The 8,896-nt window shown below is 38.5% G+C and overlaps 1 pseudogene; it reads left to right on the top strand.

Annotated features, from left to right (window-relative positions):
* The first annotated feature begins 8,286 nt into the window (after window positions 1-8,286).
* Window positions 8,287-8,391, top strand: LOC145243508 (U2 spliceosomal RNA; annotated as a pseudogene).
* The last annotated feature ends 505 nt before the right edge of the window (window positions 8,392-8,896 follow it).

Below are 8,896 nucleotides of genomic sequence, written 5' to 3'. Positions count from 1 at the left end.
AAACTAACTGAAATAGTTGTTTTATGACAGAATTTTCTTTTCATATCAATTGCAATGTCAGTTTTCGAATATAACAAGTTGCGCCAAAAAGGAATTTCGAATTTGTCATTTTTTCAAAAACCGCAAATTTCAGTTAAATGTTTGCTGTTCATGTTTGAACTGTTCATGTTCACGTCAAGTAAACACAATAATTTTAAATCGATAAGGGTAAAAGGAATTTCACAGCAATAAATAAGCTTAAAACCAGTTTAAAAGATCCACTTTTTAGACAACAAATATCTCTCATCGTAATCGTTGTTGTTTAAAGTTATACAACATAACATCTAGTCCCTATGCTTCGACTTTTTCTTAGTTATCGTCAGGAGCTCATCAATCTCCACGTTTCTGATTTATACCATTTAGAAATCGGCCGCAGATTTTAATGTGATTAGAAAACCGTACGAATGACTGCGCAAAAGCACCGACACACCGGCAGTGTTCGTGATACGTCTAAATCTGATCGTCCTAGAGTTATTCATACACGGAAAACAATGGCCTCAACATCCGCAGCCTCAGAAACAAATTTACAACGCCCCCCCAAGCTCAACAAGAGTACAGTTTGTTAAAAAAAATGCTCTTTTTCTACGGTTAAGTTCAGTGTGAAGGAATTACTTTGCGACGCTATGTTGCAAGACGCGAGTCAATGATTTCTGTAAAGAACAGAAAGCACCGTCTGAACTTCGTCAGTTGCAATGAAGATCATGACTCTTCATATTGGTCGAAATTGCTTTTTAGCGACGAAAGCAAGTTCAATAGCCTAGGCAGTGATGGTAGGTAAGGTAGTGATGGTAGACAGTACCTCCGTCGAAGGAAGGACGAAGAATTTAATCCGTGGTGCACAGTTTCAACGCTGAAATAAGGTAGAGATTCAGTTTTGGTGTGAGTCGTTATTAATGCTTATGGTCTAGCGCCAATAGATCGTTTGCAAGGTCGAATAAATTCGATCAAGTACATTAATATGCTGACATATTTTCTGCCCTAATTTGGACAGATGATAATCTAATCTTCATGCAGGAGTATACTCCCATTCACACAGCTGGCAATGGCAAGAGGTTCAAAAGAATGATACCCCGTGTTTAGATTAATCTTCGAAATCTCCACACCTCAATCCTATGGAAAACCTATGGCATTACATAAAGCAACAGCTTTGCAATGATGAAATTTCAAATCTGTATAATCTTTGGACAAGAATTAAGAGAAGTAAGGTGCCCTTTCAACAGGGTATTGCCGCAGACTAATCCAAGGAATGCCCAAAAGATTTCAGGCTGTCAAATTGCAAAAGGGCTAAATTACTAAATATTAACTAGCTCACTGTGGTCGTATTGTAATTTTGTTGCATTAATGTTCTAAAGTAATATTTAAATAACAATGTTCCATTGTGCGGAGTTTCTTTTTGCCTTCTTGATTTGAAACTATTTTTAATTGACGTTAACACAAGGATGCTTCAATTAAAAGTCAAATACGAACAAGTTAAATTATTGAAGAATAAAATGCGAATCAAGAGGTATAGTTATTTTAGCAGTTACATTCAATGTAGCTTAGCGGTTTGGGAAAAAATTACCAGTGCGGGCTTTCTTTTTGGCGCCACTATATATATATATATATATATATATATATATATATATATATGTGTGTGTGTGTGTGTGTGTTTGTGTGTGTGTGTGTGTGTGTATAAATATATATGTACTGGTAGCCAAACTGAATATTGACATGCTAATATTTTGGTCCAATGGACGAAACTACATAAAAATTTGCAGGCCCTTTGAAGATTATAGTACTATTCTATGGTTATAATTTTTTATGACAATTGGTAAAAAGGAACCTATAATTTTAAACCAATAAAGTGTGTTTAATTTGCCTACATTTATAGTATCCAGCAAGCCAGCATCATTTTGCTGCTTCGTTTGTCTCCCCTTTTGCATTGCCAGGCCACTAATATTTAACTGAAATTGATGACCTCATAAAAATTAAATTATAGTCTACTTGCAAATATTTCGATGGATATCACAAATGCTGATTTTATTACGGGTGTTCCAGTGAGTAGAAATATTTTTTGCGTAAAAAGCTTAATAATTCTACATGGTGTTTCGCCAGTGAAACCACATGGAATTTGTACGTGCTAAGACAGATTTGAAAAAATACATTTTAAGATTAATAATAAATGTAGATTGATAATATCAATTATTTAGTACATAAATAACAACTGAAAAAGAAGCATTTTGATGATTGAGACGTATTTATTTTTTATCGCTCAACTGACATATTAGCATATTTCTCACTTGTCGGCTAATCTTATGCCACTTATCCAAAAATGCTGTTTTGATCCAGGGAGATAGCAAAGAGCAAAGAGTTACTTCCATCTATATATGAAATAAATAAATGTATTACTATTCTTTTGTAGAGGAAATATGTCCGGTTATATAGGGCTATAACAAGAGCATATTCTTTTCATGTTTTGACTCTCGAGTTTGCATCCACTGATATCTTATATGCTTTTTATAGAGTGATGTGGTGCTCGGTTGATTAACTGTGTCATACAGTGTCGGATATATACTCAAAACAATGAAAAGAATATGCTGTTGTCATGTCCCTAATTATAAATATGACTTGTAATTTGTATATAAATAGGCAAGACTAAGTAAAACAATATTAGGATTGCAAAGGCAAAAGCACTACAGATATACAAAGAAACGGTAACTTACAACAAAAAAAAAAAAAGCAAAAATGTAAAACTTTCATTGAAACAACCGAATGTGTAACAACTTTTATAAAAATCATTTCTGCGTTTTGATTTTAAACAATAGCACAAGTACGCTCGGAGACTACTTGTTATCATTTGGTGCGTATATAAATCCAATCCGTCCACCTTCCGTTATGAAAGCAACAAGAATACTAATAATCTTACGAGAATGACCCATGTATGTTTCAATTAGGAAATAACTATTAAAAAATGCAACGGAGCGAATGTTGTTAATTAGTTTTTGGTAACAAAGCTTCCATTCTTTGTCAAAGATCATTGGGATTTGTTGAAAAGATTATCAGTTCGCGTCCGAGTGAAAGACATGTGAATATCCGTACTAGTCAGCTGAGAGGGTTGTTAATAAAAATGGCGGAAATTCGATCGGCCAAGTGATGAGAATGACGATACAGTCCCGCGATAGAGCATGCGCACTCGTCAGTTGATACGGACAACTTCCGGATGAGCTGATCAGAACTGAGCCTGTTACGTTGTTAACAGATAATGTCTGGCGATCGTCGCCCTGATTATTGAACTGGAAATGATAAAACATTTCCTGATATTGTTGTTATTTTTTGGTCTAAAGGGAGGCAGATAATCAGTGTTTGTTTGTTTTTTTTTCTGTTTGAAAGAAAATTAATTTGAAAAACAGCAAAGATTTTAACACTGTAAAAATGACGTCACAAATATACCCACAGATTGGTCCCTTAAACTATTATGAGGGATAAGAACAGTGCCGTTGCTTTTAACATGAAAAGGGAGGAAGATTTCTGCAACATTCTTTTATAAATTATAAGTTGGAACATCTGATATTTTTTTTCTTATAGAATCGTCGTTTATCAATGACCGAATGTCACTAAATGATAAGCATTAACGATTATTAAATGAGGCAACACCGTAATTATCTGTGATGGGGGAAATTGTATAAAAGTATATATTATGTGTGCAGATGGATCAACAAGACATTGTCTATGTTAAACTTTAAAACACCTATGTCGGGAAGCAGGTCTGCGCTATTGTGTTCCACATTCGATCATTTCTTGTAAAAAAGCGAGTGTTTGCCCTGAATGTTTTACAGGGGGACCTTAGCGTGAAGCTCAGTCGAGCACCCGACATGAAAATAACGATATAGCAGAGATAGGCCTGCAGCGTGTTTTCTGTGAGAAAGGGGTAGCGGAGAAAAGATAAGGCAATCGCCCACCAGATGTGTTGTGACTTTAAACCCACGAGTTGACATGGGACTAGATATGATTTAAACAAAACAAGCAGCCTCAGAACACTATTTAACAAAGCTTAAAAAGGTTGGGGGCATCGAAAATGAAGTAAATAACAAGGAGAACTGATTATTTGAGTGTTTCAAGTTCGAATCTAATAAGTAGGCCTATGGTAACAGCATATTTTTTTCATTGTTTTGACTCTCAAGTGTGTATATTTTATATGCTTTTATATAGAGTGGTGTGGTTCACGGTTGTTAAACTTGTCTGACTGCGTTAGATATATAGTCGAGAGTCAAAACAATGACGAGATTATTATGTTGTCATAGCCCTCCTAATAGGGTAATAGAGCAAAAAAATAATTTTAAAAAAATACGAAAATTACTTGGTTTTACTTTCGGCAGTCTTACTCATAACTATTGTTTCCTTTGTTTTGTTCTTAAATCCTCAAATTTCATGAGCGATGTTTCTGACAAAAGAAAAAAAAAATGCTAGTTTTTAACCTTGAAGATGGTAGTAGATGTTTCATGTTGGTGCTGTCTCATCAGAATGTTGAATGGAAAAGAATACTCTTCGTGGAACAAACTTCAGGCAACAGAACAATAGACAGACCCCAGTTGACGCTTCAAGCGTGATCTCAAAACGCTGTGCATTAACATGAAAAACTGTGAAGAACTTGCCCAAGACCGTGACCTATGGCGTTCCACCATCAGGTCCAAACTGGAGCATGGAAAAGAGAGTTTAGAAACAACTAAGAGTTCAGGTGCCAACGAAGGAGTCAAGAAATGCCACCAAATGAGATTACCTTTAACTGTGACAGATGCCGTCGCCTATGCCGCTCAAAGATAGGCTCCAAGCTTCATTCATACTCGACAGACTATGGATACCCTTGGTAAGCGTGCCTGCGTGTGCAATTTTTGTGGCAAGAGTTGAGCAATCTCCAACCACATCTTTCCTGAGTCGATATTGTTGAATACCAGTGGCGAGTGGCGGTTCAGAACGACTGAAAACAATGCCGAGATAAGCGGAGAGCACATACAGCACCTAGAATTCACAAATGGTCACCCATCTGGTACTAGCTAGGCTCAACGTTGCTTAACTTCGTTGATCTGCCAGGAACCGGTGTGTCAATGTGATTGTGCCGTATATTAATAGACAATCAGCCGCCAAAAGCGTTTGTACCAATTGGATATGGTTGCTCCGCACCTGCCAGCCTTCATTATCATCATGTCTCATCTGATAAGAATCAGCGATTATCATTAAGTGACCTCCGATCATTGATAAACGAGGATTCTATATTAAAAAAAAAAATTGTTTCATGCCTTGTATAGAGCGATTTCTATTAAAAATCTTTTAAAAAAATGAAGCATGCATTGTCCCCCGTGAGTGGACAGTGAAGGAGGCATAAAAAATGACATAGTTAAGCATTTGCCCCCCTCCTATTTAGCCCCACAAAGTCCCCAAGGTCTTAACATATGTAAATTTGAATTCAGCACCATGCAAAAAACGAAATAATTAAGCCCATCATTTGCCCTCCTCCCCCCATATCGCTCCAAAGTCCCCAAGGCCTTAACATATTTTTAAATTTGAGTTCAGCACCATGCAAAACTGCTAAATAGACATACACATAAAATTTTGGACAAATATGGTAAAATAGTCCGAAAAATAGACCGTTTTTATTAGCCCTAAAAGAGGCCCTGGGGCACAGCCAAGAGTTATCGGGAAGTATAAATTAAATTGTAAAAAAATCACTTAGTTACAACTTTTCAGAAAGTTTTATAAAAATCCAAGACATCAATTTTTTAATAAGCACAAATATGCCAATTTAAGTCATTAGTCGCGTGCTATCGACTCTATAAGTCACTCCGTATGACGGTCGGCATGTCTGTCGGTCGGTCGGTCCGTCAATCTGTAACACTTTTGTGCTTGGGCTTTTTGGTTAAGATCCAAGGTCGGTTGTTAATAGATGCTGTTCTTAGCTTTTTAAGCTTTTCTTGGCCTTTTGGCCAAGATCAAAGTCGTCGAACTCTTGTCCTCGCTTCTTTGGACAGAGGAAGACACTGGGTGAGCAGACAGGTCTGTATTCAACGTCCGTGTGAGGGAAGCTTGGGAATGCCGGACTTGAAGTGTCATCGATAGGCTGAGAGGCTGGCCTTCCTGAGCTACTATATGCAAGATGACCAACCGTAGCACCCCGTCGTTACTGCCGACTTCAATGATCTCGTTCTCGACCCTTCTATCGCGAGCCGTCGCAGGCTGCGGGGAGAATCTGCCTACATTAAAGAGTGCCAAGCCGTAGGGAACTCCACAGGGATTTAGTGAAGGAGGCCGCCGACGACATGCTATGCGCGCGTTTCGGTTGGCAGCAGAGTGAGATCCGTTCTGCGTGGAGCTGGACGCCAGGTGCGAGTCATCTGAACAATTCAGAGTTCTCTCTGACCTGGCGATTGGCCCAAAATACACTTCCACTCAACAACATACAATGTAGTTTCGGGTTTTTGGAGTCGCCTGATTGTCCCCGTTGTGGGACAACAGCCGCAGAAACGACTGATCACGCTTTCTTTGATTGCCGCGAACTCCGCCGGTACTGGTCATATGTCAGCTCGGTGAAGGTTCGCATCGATCCTGAGCATCCTCGCTCAATTACCGTATCCAATATCGTGTACAAACGTGAGGCCGCAGTGGTATCGGGAAAGACAAATAGTCTACGATACGATTCTGGCCGTGGCGGGAATGGTGATTTTGATGTCACGTCTACAAGATTGCCGGGGAGGTGTTGTCTTTTTCTGATCAGGATCTGATTGCTTTCTTTAAACACCAACTAAAGGTGAAGATCAGATGTGATAGAAGAAGGCTGCATCGCGCGGCATTTGACAGAAGATGGATACATGTAGCAAGTCTGTGTGTACGAAGAGGAGCCAAATTTGAATACGTGTTCCCCGCCTAGGTGTGGAACGCGCAGTTCCGTAAAGTAAAATTAAACAAATGACCTCTCAGCTAGTTTAGTGTGTGTTCCATCCCTCCCCTATTAAGAAGTCTCAAAGATCCCCACCCCCTTCTACTTGCAATTTTTGTTTTCACCCCTTCTTCTAAATTTCACCCATCTTGGAGAGAAAGAAATACAAACTAACCCCCATCCCTTACCTATAAAATTTTCTTTTCTCCATTCACCCGCATCTAGAGAGAATCCCCACTTAGAGACTGATCCGTAGAAGCAAGGTTCCTTTTAGAAACCTAGTGGAACAGGCAGTCTATCAACAAGACGGCGTTAGGAGGGTCCAACTAATCATCTTTTGTTTTTTCTTCCCCCGCCCACGACACAAATGAATTATTGTACCATTTTATTTTTATTTTTTTGTTTTTACACGTCAATAAAAAATGTTTTAAAATTTGGAGTTAGGTAGGTCGTCCCCCAGAATGAAAGGGTGAATACGGTATCATGGTGAAAGAGGATACTAGCTGGGAGAAACTTTTGATTTTGTTCTGGAGTGACAAGGATGACCAACGACCCTCACAATCCCCCCTTTTGTTGGCCATGTGCCTAATTTTTTTTCATTGTTGATTTTCACTGTATTTTTAATATGAATAAAGGATTTAATATCTCAAAGTCTAGTATCTGCCGGAACAGATGCTGCAAGCAAAGACCAAATGTGGGGGCAATCCCACATATAAGACATTGGTCAATGTGGGGGAAACCCTCCATATCAATTGTCACTATCCAGCTTCCCATTTCCCCTCCACTCCTCACATTAAAAATCGGCCTTGTGCCTAATATGCTCGGTGAGAGAGCAAATGAATACCACCCCCACTTATAAAACCTTGGTCAATGTATGGGAAACTCTTCATACCAATTGTCACTATCCAGCTCTTCTACTCCCCGGGGAGTTGGTCCACATTTCCCCATTACTCCTCACATTAAAAATCGGCTTTATGCCTAATATGCTGGGTGGGGGAGCAAATAAATACCAACACCACATATAAAACCTTGATCAATGTAGGGGCAACCCTCATACCAATTGTCACTATCCAGCTCCCTTACTCCCCGAGGAGTTGGACCCCATTTCCCCTTCACTCCTCACATTAAAAATCGGCCTTGTGCCTAATTTTCTCGGTGGGGGAGAAAATAAATACCAACCCCACATATTAGACCTTGGACAATGTAGGGGAAACCCTTCATACCAATTGTAAATATCCAACTCCCTTACTCCCCGGGGAGTTGGTCCCCATTTCCCATTAACTACTCACATTAAAAATCGGCCTTGTGCCTTATATGATCGGTGGGGGACCAAATATATACCATTTTCTTGGCCTTTTTGCCAAGATCAAAGTGTAGTATCTGTTCTTACTATATGCTGTACTTATGTTTGTAACTTTGTGATAAACACTGGTGTATCACTTTTCTGTATTAATTTAATGTAAAATGATCACCAATTTTACAAGCCATTCAAGTCACTCTACAGATCATTCTAGTTGTTTTTGAAGGATTCCAGTTATTTTTTAAGCATTCAAGTCATTCTTAAGATCATTCAATTCATCCTTAAGTTCATTAAAGTCATTCTTAGTATTTTACTTTTTATTTAAGTTATTTCATCCCATTTTTTGGTCATTTTAGTTTATCTTTAAGAATTTCATGTCAATCCTACATTCACGCATTCATTCATTACACGAGAGCACGCGACTAATGGCTATCGGCCTTGTTTTAACACGAAAGGCACTCCTAGGGGAGGTAATCGGAGTTTTCCCGGAGAATCTTTTCTGTTACTTTTTACTAATATCATGTTTAATTTTTAGTTTTAAATTGTTAAATTTCAAAAAATTCCAAGGCGTAGTTATTGAGAAAAGTGCGGGCAGACGAACGGACAAACAGATTAACAGCCGAACAGGCAAGGATGAATTGATAGGTCCA

This window comes from Euprymna scolopes, chromosome 2, assembly GCF_053919585.1.
Source record: "Euprymna scolopes isolate OS-2025 chromosome 2, ASM5391958v1, whole genome shotgun sequence".
NCBI classification, from domain to species: Eukaryota; Metazoa; Mollusca; class Cephalopoda; order Sepiida; family Sepiolidae; genus Euprymna; species Euprymna scolopes.
This window is presented reverse-complemented; position numbering and strand designations above follow the sequence as displayed.